Genomic DNA, 12,279 nt, shown 5'->3' on the forward strand with positions numbered 1-12,279 from the left:
TGCACCAATCATTGTACTATATAAGCTTAAAGAAAATGACTTCAAATAAACATATTTTTGTGGGGAAAGAGAAAAAATATTTATTCTAAAATTGAGAATACATAGAATTAAATTTTTTCTAAAGAATTCTTAAGTCTTATATACAGTTGGCTGTACATACGTTAGAGCAATGATGGATTTGTAGGTGTTCTAACAGAGTTTCAGCATGGAGCCCTGTAAATAATGGATATTCAATGTATATTTGCTGTTTGATTATCATCTTATCTTCACTATTATACTTCTGTTGGTACACCTGAGGGAGTTTTGGAACATTTGAAAAGCATGTACACAGTATGGATCACATCTTATATTTGGGTTGTCAGGAAAAGTGATTGGGTAGATCTGATGTTATAAAGGTTTTCAAAATTGAGCAGTGTTAGGGAATTTGAGCAAATCTAAACCTTATGAAGTAGAAACATTGAGGACATTTTGCAAATTCCCACTCCTGAATCTTCTATCAAATGTGTGATGGCCCTGAAAGTTGGTATGGTTTCATAACTGTGGCACTAGAATTGCCCCTTTGGTATGGCACTGTTAGCACTGTTGGTCACTCCCATTTTTGAACAAGGGTAATTATATTCATCTTTCCCAATAGGTTGCTTGAATAATGTTGAGTGCATTCTATATGCAAATTAGTCAATAATAATTTGATTGAATGAATGAACTCCCCTTATTGAGCGCTGAGCCTGGTGATTATTTCTAATAGGTACTGAAAGATGCCATTTGGTAATTAACTCTTTAAATGAGATGAGCCACTAGAGCTTATTTCAAAATGTCTAGCAAAACACCAAATTGAAAAGTTTACCACATAGGAAGTTTTGAAGAAAACTTTAAAATTTCTTGTTTAAAATGTACATATTGGGCCAGGGATTTAGCTCAGTGGTTCCGTCGCTTGCCTTGCAAGCGCAAGGACCCGAATTCAATCCCTGGTACCAAAAAAAATAAAATAAAAAAAATAAAATGGTCATATTTTTCAAGATTCTGAAGATAACATAAAATTACAAAAAAAGTAAAACAACATATAAAGAACAGAGTAATAATCATGCCACACTAGAAAGGTTTTAACATTGGTCATAAGGTTTGTCTTTCTATATTTTGTGGAAAGTATTTTAATTCCCATAATTAATAGCAAACAATATGACAGGGGGCTCTGTGAAATAACTATACCAGGCATATTTCCTCTTAATAGCTAGCAACAGGTTATGTGATTCTGACCACTCTGATTTTCAACAGTTCAGGTAAGCACATTTGTCTTTGATTTCAGTAAACCTTCAGTGATAGGACAGTTCATAAAAGAGAAGTGATTGCTTCCAAGCGATAGGAATACTGAAAATCAGCTGTTGATGTCAAATTACCCTTTGTTCTTTAACTGAATAGAAAACAATAACAAGTTTAAATAGTCACCACCATTCCCTAAAGCTCCACATCAATTTTACACAGATTTATTTACTTTTACAATAAATCTTTACACAGATTTATTTATTTTTCTTTTTTGGGGGGATAAATTTCTTTTCAGTGCTTGGTTAAATATAGTTGTAGTGACTAAGCTTAATAGTGTCAATTTGTTTGGCTTGGGTGATGCTGAGGGAATTAATACAGCACACTTCTGGGTGTTTGGGTGGGTCATGGAGGATTACCCATGGGGTGTATATCTGGTCCCTTGCCCCTTCCTCTCTGGCACTGCTCTACTCCTGTGCTTCCCAGCCACCATGAACTAAGCAGCTTTGCTCCACCATGTTCTCCTGCTGTGACGTTTCTACCTTGGAGTCAGATGATCATGAACTGAATCCCCTGAAACTGTGAGCCAAGTTAAACCTCTTCTCCATTAAATTGTCAGTATCTGATATTGTGTCCCAGAAGTTGACTAATACAATGGCTATATGTAAGTACAACTTGCATTTTAATATTAACCAAAGACCAGAAATGGAAGGAATTGATTTTGAACTTGACTTTTAGACATTATTAAATAGGGAACAAGGACAGTATTTTTTATCAGAAAAAGGATTTGGAAAACATTTGTGTTTCAGAAAAGTGGTGAGTCTTTGCAAAGGCTGTGTGATAGATTGGAATGGGCAGGGACTCTAGCAAGGGGATCCATTTGGAGGTTATTTTATTGTTGTTTTGGTATGAATTAGGATGGTGGTAAGTGGAATGCAGAGGGAAGATGGTGATAGAGAACCTGAGGAAAATCTCCACCAAAAGGAGAAGCAGGTAGGGGTAGGGTTTGGAAAAGAAGAGAAGTCATATATAGCATTGTCCTTTGACCAGCCCGTTTGCTCACAACACAGATACCACAGAACATGATTCTCAAATTTGTTCTGATCATATTTTGGACAGGTTTTCTTTGCTGGGACAAAATTTCTGACATTTGTAATTTAAAGGAGAAGAGGTTTATTTCAGCTCACAGTTTCAGAGGTTTCAGTCTATGACTGGCTGGCTCCAAGGCAGAAACATCATGCTGGAAGGGTACGGTGGAGAAAAGTTGATCAACTCATGGCATCCAGAAAGCAGAGTAGAAGAGTGAGAGAAGGGACCAGGGACCAAATGTGGTCCCCACGGTCATGCCTCCATGATTCACTTTCTCCAACTAGACTTTAATTCCCAGTAGCCCATCCAGCTGTGAACTCATCAGTGGGTTAACCCATTGATGAGGTTGGTGCCCTCACAATGCACGCACTTACTTCTCCAGAAGGGTCTTAATCCAGTCAAGTCTACAATCAAGATTTGCCAGCACTCGTGACATGGGGAGCCATGAAAATTTGATGTTTTATTTGATGCTGCAAAAAGGAACATTTTTGTGGCAAAAAATGAATGCAAAGGAAAAGCACAAGTAAAAGTTCATATTCCCATAAAAAACAAGTAGTTGAATTAAATATGATTAGCTGATACTGTTATTCTGCTATGCTTGCTCCTGACACATACTCATTTTGCAGTGTGCTGGATCTCTCTAGAAAAGAGAGTAGTCAGTGCCAAAGGGTCAAGAAAATTTATAGAGTAAAACACAGAGAACAGCATGTAATTATTATTATTATTTTCCTCAGCAGAATACCTTGGTTCAGTTGATTTGCGAACTACTCAGATTGATCTTTTTTCTTATTGTAAATTTTTACTGGCATAGTTAAATGGTAAACCTCTTGAGAACTCACGCGATGCTTTTGGAGTTTTTTCCTAGTCACTGACTGCCAGCTGTATAGTAACAGCTGATTGGGATAATTTATGTGTGTGGAAGTTTCTTTTCTATTTTTCTGAGTTGATGTACCTATCTTCAGAAGTTTCTACTACAACATGTCTTTATAGAACTCTGCCAAAAATCAAACTGAAAAGGGTGGGGAAACCTGTTCTATTAATTTTCTCTTTTTGATTTTAGGGGAGAAATGGCAAATAGCTAGGGCTAGAAAAACTAGAGTTTTATTACAGCTGCAGCTCTAAGCCCATAAGAAACTAGATATTTAAGGAGTCATCATTACTTTCCTTGCATAGAGTAATTGCCAACTCAACAAAACAGAAATCCATTAGTCAAATTCTGAAGGTTATCCTTTTCTAATGGAAGCTTTGAAAACTTTGTTCTATTTTAGAGATAAAAGCTTAGAGTCTAGAGAATTATTACCAGGGCCTGAAAGTGTATTCTGTACTTCACAATCAATGACATTTCTTAAATGGAGTGTACTACTCAGCTCAAATATATTCCAGATAACTAAAAGAAAAAAATTACAATATAGAACTGATTATAAATCTGTTCAATCTCATGAAAAGCATGCAAAACCCCAAATATATTGTTTATTCCAGGCATCTGTGAAATTCTGTTACTTTAACACCAATGCCAGAAGGTGATAGAAATAATATTACTACAAAGGTAGAGGGAAGACATAGGTAAATAGAAAAAATTTATGCATATATATGTGGATAATTTTATATCTTTTTTTTTGGTACCAAGGATTGAACTCAGGACCTTGTGCTTGCAAGGCAGGTGCGGTGCCACTGAGCTAAATCCCCAGGCCTGATTTTATATCTTTTTTATATAGTGAAGTACATGTGGCAGTGAAAAACTCTTGTTGATCTTCATTCTCTAATCTGGCAGACTGAACAATTTTCAGATGTCTTTTTAGTTTTGTAACACATAATAACTCCTGAATAGTGGTACTCCTGGGGAAAGTAGAGGATTTGGAGTGAAGAGAGTGAAGGAGAAATTTCAGATTTTGTTTCATATAATTTTATATTTAAAAAATAACACCCATATTTGCATATTTAATCATATGCAATAAAAATCTGATTTTACCCCACTTCCAATTTATTCTTCCAGTCCAAATCTTTCACCCAACTCAACATCTCAAACCTAAAGTAGCCCAAATTTAACTCCTGATCTTTTCCCCAAAATGTGCTCCACCTGCAATTCTTCCTGTGTTATTTCTTTCAAAAATTTTTTTGAGGGATTAAGGAAGTTGAGAATGTCGAGTGGTCTCCAGTTCTTTTCCCTTCTTTTATCTAAACTGAACAGGAGGCAGATAAGGGTATCCAGTGTGGATTCACTGGGGTGGAACTGTTTGGGAAGATGTCACCACCTCTGGAAAGGGAGAGGGAAGGGAGAAATCACTGGAACCTAGAGAGGGCAGTTGAATGAAGAAAATGCCAGATACCACTGGTATGACACAACCAGTCACAGGAGAGCTGGTTAATAGATGGTCCATTTTGACTCCCTTTCTGCCTTTCAAGCTCTTGCCAGGAGCTCCTATTGACTGCACCCAACCAGGATCCAGAGGTAGGAGAGCCCAGTGATGCAGCTGAAATATACTTACTTGGTGGGATCCAGTGCAGAGTGGAGAAGGCTGGAAAGTGGATCTGGAGGAATAAAGGAAAGGTATTCAGCATGGAGATCATCTATACTACCTTTTCCATTTTGCAAATGAGAAACATAACCCTCGATGAGGTTAAAATATTTATCCAGGGTCACAGTGAAAAGCAGTTTGGAAGAATTATACTTACTTGGTGGGATCCAGTGCAGAGTGGAGAAGGCTGGAAAGTGGATCTGGAGGAATAAAGGAAAGGTATTCAGCATGGAGATCATCTATACTACCTTTTCCATTTTGCAAATGAGAAACATAACCCTCAATGAGGTTAAAATATTTATCCAGGGTCACAGTGAAAAGCAGTTTGGAAGAATTGACAACTTATTGGTTGGCAATTTGGAAGACCTAGATTGTAGTTTGGGGTAGGTCATATCACTAAGCTTTGGTTTTCACAGCTATGAATTAAAGAAAGGGGTCGCCATCGGGAGAGGGAAGACTAAGGGAATGGTTTTCAAATTGGTATACATGTACCTCTGGGTATACATATGAGTCTCCAGACCCACAACTTCCATATGTATATATATATATTTTTCTCCTATAATTAATAATTTTCTCCTATAATTTCCTATAATAATCTCCTATAATTGTTTACCTAATTGTTCTTTTCCCACTTGCAAAAGGAAAAGCATGACCCTCACTCTTCTTATATAATGGAGGGTATGAAAGTTTTGGGGACATCAAACAAAGGGATATTTAAAATATGCATGGCTTTTGAGGCAGAGTGATAGCACACGAGACAGCTTCCATAAAGAAATACTGATAGGCACAAATGTTTACCTGTGCATAGTCTTTCTGAGAAGGGTTTGAATCTTATGAATGAATGTTTCACATTATATTTAGGTCAGTTTTTTTTTTTTTTTTTTTTGGTACCGGGGATCAAACTCAGGACTTTGTGCTTTCCAGGCAGGTGCGGCACCACTGAGCTACATCCCCAGCTCTATTTAGGTCAGTTTTATTTTTTTCACATTATAAATTCAAGATTGAAAGTGGGTCTTTATCCACTTATGAGGAAAGAGGATTCTGAGATGATGAGTGCTTGAGCTCTTCCAGGAACTGGTTGTGCCACATACTAGACAGACTGGCACAACTGTGGGTGATAATATGCAATTATCTCACCTTGTAGATACATCATTTAATTCTTACTCAGAGCTCTGTTTCTTCACAGAAAAACCAGTTCACAATGAACTAGCTGAAGCCTAGAGCTTCCAAGGCTAGTTGTCATTTCTCTTTGAACATGTTCAAACTAGGACAAATTGCTTCACTAGATCAGTGTTATTTATGATTCCTTTCACTCTGCTGTCTCCTTGGAGAGCCGTGCACTGTCCATGATGCCAACCTTAAGCTTAAGGACTTTCAATTTACTATTAGTTGCCAATTACAGAAGGCACTCTTTCTGTACATTGCTCTAAATAACTCCTCCAATTCTTGAAAATGTTATTATTATTTTGTTAAAATGACAACATGCACACTGTAAAAATGAAAACAAATTGGAAAGTATAAAAAAGAAGGACAAAAGTATCCTAGATTCTACCAATCAAAAATAATTGTTAATAGGGCTGGGGATTTAGCTCAGTGGTTCCACTGCCTGCCTTGCAAGTGCAAGGACCTGAGTTCGATCCCTGGTACCAAAAAAAAAATTGTTAACATTTGGTGACTGATCATATAAATTTCCATTGACTATCCAGGAGTTAAGGGATTTGAGGCACAAGATAATGTGTTCTAGCTTACTTTATAGTCTTTAATATAAAGTTTCATAAGTCAGAAAGTTTCACTAGATAACAAGTTTCATCACACACATGGGAAATATTGTATTTGATGTGTCACGCCTGGTGCCAAGAATAAACAGATGAATGACTCTTCATCTGTGCCTTCAAGGAATTCACTGTCTAGATGAGAAGACAGACAAATAAACAAATCATTGCTAGGCAGGAAGAGATTACAGTCTACTAAAATGAGCAGCATTAATGCAAAGCTGTGAAACAGCACAATGTATTTAGAGAAAAGATCAAGAGGAAACAGCCATCCTCTTTGGGGTGTATTAGCAAATCTCCTTCCTTTGTAAGGCAATTCTCTATCCCCACCCACTTGAATCTTCTCTCTCTATGCAATGCTTACTTCATAAGGAGACTCAATTCTAACTTGAAACTCAGTTATTCTAAGATAAACAGAGAATCTAGGAAGCTAAAGAGCACACAAAATACTCAGAACACACATGGCCTTTATAGCTAGGCTGTGTGATGATAAGATTAACTTCTGTGGATCTGCAAATATAGATGTGTTAGTGATTAAATCACTTCAGTAGATGAAAAACAAGCAAGCCATTGGTGAACTTTACGTATATAGATAAGTGAATTGCCGTCCAGTAGTGTGTGTAATTTATTGTAATCACAAAACAACAGACTAAGAAGCTTAGTTTTGAGTCTGTGGTGTGTGTGTGTGTGTGTGTGTGTGTGTGTGTGTGTGTGTATGTGTGATACTTTGTACCTTTTGGATCAGATGTATTTAATAGTTTAGTATTCTTAGAAATAAGCCATTTCATGTATTTGTACCACATCCCAGAAATCTCTTCAGGAGCCTGATTTCCTTTTGAAATAAATGAACCTGTTTGTTGTGACTTTTATGTCATTTTGGTCCTCTACTCATATCTATTCCTTTCATTTCCCCCCACATTGTATTTTTCCTCTTTCTTCACTGTTCACCACTTCTTTCTCTAAGCTTCTTACAGTCAGACTGCCATTAACTGGAAAATTTTTCTAGGTCTTTATATCTGCAATAATCTTCAGCCTCTACCTACTTGTTTTCCTGACCCAAGTTCCTAGGATATAGCAGGAGACCACTCCACATTTAAAATCTTCCCCTCCATCTGGGAAAAGAGGAAGATATGTATAACCATTTGCCCTAATGTCTTGAGGACATGACTTATACAAATATTTTAGTTGTATTGACTTCCCTTTTGATGCATGGTTGTTCTCAAGATTGATTTTTAAGAGAAAAATGTTTGGATTGTGTGCACTTTTCATTTAAGATGAAAGTATATGTTGATGCACAAAATATGTTTAATGCACATATCAATTATTTATAAATTTGAGTCACTGGCATCTGAAAGCAAGCATTCAAGCCTATCAAGGCTAAGTGGCTTTTAAATTACATCCGTCAGCATTGTCATTCCTCTGGGTTATAGAATCTTTTGCTAAGATATCTTCATAATACAAATAAAACCATTTAAAAATTTCATATATATATGTATTATATATGTTAGTTCTAGTGTTCCTTAATATTTTTTTTCCCCATTAAGTTTATTGGTACATTTTAGGTATACAATACAGTTACATTCATCATTGGGATCTTGTGCCATTACATGAGTCTCTTGGTTCTTATCTTTTTTCCCCTTCCCTTGCCCTCCCTTCCCTATTTGCAAAGACCTTGTATCAATGTTTTTCCTCTTCTCATATTTTTTCCTTTCCCTTTTTCCCCTTCCCCTACCCCTCACAATTCCCCTGCTCTTTTAGACCTTTTCTTCCTGTTACACAATATCAGTTATACATTTTTAAAATTACAATATTAAGATCTAGGAGACATTACCACAGATTTTACAGAATTTAAAAGGATATAGAAAGCATATTACAAAAATCTTTTTTGAAATAAATTTGACAACTTCTAAGAAGTAACTTAGAAGACAAATTAATGAAACTAACTCTGGAGGAAATATAAAATTTGAATAGCACCTATTAAAGAAAGTATATTCCTAGCTTGAAAACCTACCTATATGACAATAGCAGGCTCATAAACATTTTAACTGATAAATTATATCAAACATTTAAAGCAGAAAAAAGAAGGAACACTTCTCTCCTCATTGTAGGAAATCAACATTGTGCTAATCCTAAAACTGGATAAAGATAATAGAAGAAAAAAGTATGAACATAGATAGAAATTTGTTTAACAAAACAAACTCTTAGAAGTCAGATCTGGCAGGATGTAGAAAGTGGTTTTGTTATAGGGATGGCAGTGTTGGTTCAGCATTGGAAGATCCATCCCCAAAAGTAATCATTTTAACAGAGGAAAGGAGAAAGCCGTATGATCCTGTCACTAGTTGGAGAAAGAGTATTGGACTAAATTCTACAGCTGTTCATGGTAAAAGCTATCAGGAGACTAGAAGTAGAACAGAAACTTATCAACAGATTAAAGACATGTACTCCATACTTCCAACAAAAACTCCTTCTATGAATGGGGACGATGCAATGCTTTCTCCCTAAAGTGGGGAACAAGGGCATATATGCCTACTCTTCATCTGTCCATTAGACTTTGAAACATAGGTCTAAACCAGAATAGTCTGGCAATAAAAGGACACAACTAGGATAGGATTGGCACGGCAGAAGCAAAATCTTTATATGTAGATGAAATGATCATCTACAGAGAAAATACTAAGAAATCTCTAGGAGCCCCTAGAACTTGTACTTGAATTTAGCAGGATTAGAAAACACAAGGTATATATAAAAATTCAGGTCTGTGTATACTTGCTATAAATGAAGAATTGGATATTGAAATTTAAAAGTTATGTAGGAGTACAAAGGACCCAGAAAAGCCAAAAACAAAAACAAAAACAGTGTTGGAAGACGTTTACCATCCAATTTTCAGACTTCTTCTAAAGCTACAGTAATCAAGGCAGTGTTGGTGTAAGGAAAGACATATAGATCATTTGAATAAAACAGAATCTAGAAATAGAACCACACATATATGGTCCACTGAGTTTTGAAAGATTATTTAACCTTAGCATTTTATAAAATATAAACTCGATTCAAGAGCCGAGGAAGAGATAGTGTCTTCAGCAAATGGCACTAGAACACCTGGTATTCGTATATAAAAAATTAACCTCAATCCTTTTTTTCCATACATGAAAATGACTTGAAGGGATCTATGAACCTAAATAAGAAAGCCTGAAAGTATAAAACTTTAAGAAGAAATTATAAGGGAAAATATTTATGAATTCAGGGTAGGCAAGAACTACCTAGGATACAAAAACTATGATGTATAAAAGAAAAATAATTGATGAGATTCCATCAAAATTTAGAACTTTAAATGACATCATTAAAATGAAAAGTAGTCCTTAAACAGACCATATTTACAATGCATATAACCTATGAGCAGAATATATAAAGAATTCTTAGAGCTCATTAATAGACAACCCAATTAAAATGTAGACATAAGAAGATGATAAATAGCCAGTATAGCACAAGGAATGGTGTGCAACTCTAGAATCAGAAAAATACTAATCAGTACAATAATAAGATTGAATTATACACTCATTAGGGAGATGAAGTCAAAAGTTTTAAAAGCCTTGTCATGACTTTTTCTTTTTGTTGGATTCTCCCCTTTGTGTTTAATTTGTCACGCCCAATGGATTCATTTTGCTGGGTTTCCTGGGGTTGTGATCCTCATTGTCTTTTCCTAGGGTATTGTCTAAAATTTTTTGGAGTGCTGGTTTGGTATTCATGAAGTTCCTGAGGTGCTCTTTATCATGAAAGCATCTTATTTCTCCATCAATTTTGAAAGATAGTTTTGCAGGGTACATCCGTCTGGGTTGGAGGCTGTTTTCCTTTAGGGCTTGAAATACATCACTCCAAGCTCTTCTTGCCTTGAGGGTTTGCATTGAGAAGTCTGCTGTGATTCTGATGGGCTTTCCTTTGTATGAAATTTGTTTCTTTTCTCTCACTTCTTGTAGAATTTTATTCTTCTGTTGGATTTCTGGAATCCTAACTATTATATGCCTATGTGTAGATTTTTTTTGATTAAGGTTAGCTGGAGTCCTATATGCCTCCCTTATCTGTATGTCAAGTTCTTTTCCCCTCCTTGTGACATTTTCTGCCATCACTTCTGTGAACAATTTTTTATGTCATCTGCACTGTCTCCTCTTTCTTCATTGACTCCAATCAGTCTTATGTTATTCTTCTTTGCATTGTCTAGCAGCTGCTGGATTGATTTCTCATGTTCCCTTATAATTTTAAAGCAATTTTTCTTTTCCTGGTCACTAATAGCAATCTTATCTTCTATATGTGAAATTCTATCCTCACATTGGTTCATTCTGTTGCGCAGACTTTCGATGGAGTTTTTAATCTCTTGGAAATCTGTTTGTATCTGTTTTATGGATTCCATTTGTTTCCTATGTTGGGATTCCATCATGTTCCTCAGTTCCTCAATTTTTTATCTGTGTCCTCTCTAGATTTATTAATCATGTCTTGCACCATGAGCAAAATCTTTGCTGTTATCTGAGAAATTATTTCTGATTTCATTTTTCCCAGATCCTCTTTTGTTGCCAGTTCAGAGTCCAGGTGGTTGAGTATCAGAGTGTTCCATCTTGTTTCCCTTTGGGGTTGCTGTAGGTGATCTGGAAGTCTGTTTTTGAGGCTTGTTTATGTGTCTTCTCATTTCCATGGCAGGGGGTTGCTTCTGGTGCCCATGCGGCTCACCTTCTCTGCCCTAGGAGCTTGGGATGTCAGTGGGGGAGCTTCCTTCTGGGTGTTGGGACTGGCTGAGCTTCACTGCCCTAGGAGCCTGGGATGGAGGTGGGGAGTTCCTTCTGGGTGCTGGGACCGGCTGAGCTTCACTGCCCTAGGACTTAATTTTGTTTTTCATGTAAAATATAACATAGTCTTTAACTTTTATATTTCATTGATGTATTGTGTTTTTCAAATCTGGTTCACACCTGTAATCAGAGATCCTTTTATCTTTTTTTAAAGGTTTGAACATTGCCCTTTTCTTTTTTTGGTACTGAGGATCGAACTTAGGACCTTGTGCTTGTGAGGCATGCAGCAGCACCACTGAGCTAAATCCTGGCCCAATGCCTTATGTTTTTATAATTAGTGAAACTTTCTCACCAGTAAAAAGGAGATCATGGTAGTGTTGTTATAGAGTTATGAAGTTAAATAAATCAATATATATAATGGCAGCAACAAGTAATACTACTTGAGTAGTTTCCTTGTGCCAGTCACTATTTCAAGTGCTTTACATGTATCATTAACTCACTTATTCTTCCTTCCAACACTATGTGCTAAATATTATGATTATAATCCCCTTCTTTTTATAGATAAGGAAACTGAGGCACAGAATTGAGCCTTGTTCCTAGGTTACACAGGGAGCAAATGGAAAAGCTGGGATTAAAATTCAGGCAGATGGATTTCTGAGCCTCCACTCTTATTCACTGTGTTAAATTGCCTCTAAGGGAAAAGAGTATTTAAAAGAACCAGGTTTGGATTAGTGGAAATTTTTATAAACATTGAAAAGTGAAATCCAAAGCATATGAAATGAATGCTTTTATGTTACTGGAGCTCAGTGTGGTTTGACTAAGCCATCTCCAATACCTAATGGGTGGTATCCTTACTTCCTTCTTTTCTTGACTGCC

The 12,279-nt window shown here is 36.3% G+C and overlaps 1 protein-coding gene across 4 annotated transcripts in view; it reads right to left on the reverse strand.

Annotated features, from left to right (window-relative positions):
• Window positions 1–12,279, reverse strand: part of Best3 (bestrophin 3) — a 77,938-nt gene that overhangs the window by 43,786 nt on the left and 21,873 nt on the right. For 2 of the 4 annotated variants that reach the window (XM_087192486.1, XM_087192485.1), the window contains exons 2-5: window positions 5,020–5,062; window positions 4,833–4,875; window positions 2,721–2,816; window positions 161–213 (exon numbers count right to left, since the gene is read on the reverse strand). The gene's annotated coding sequence lies outside the window, so the exon portion shown is untranslated. The remainder of the gene's footprint in view (window positions 1–160; window positions 214–2,720; window positions 2,817–4,832; window positions 4,876–5,019; window positions 5,063–12,279) is intronic. The other 2 variants (XM_087192487.1, XM_087192488.1) reach the window with 1 other exon arrangement.

This window comes from Heterocephalus glaber, unplaced genomic scaffold (assembly GCF_053883595.1).
Source record: "Heterocephalus glaber isolate CG9 unplaced genomic scaffold, H.glaber_assembly_v1.0 deba00001571, whole genome shotgun sequence".
Classification (NCBI taxonomy): Eukaryota; Metazoa; Chordata; class Mammalia; order Rodentia; family Bathyergidae; genus Heterocephalus; species Heterocephalus glaber.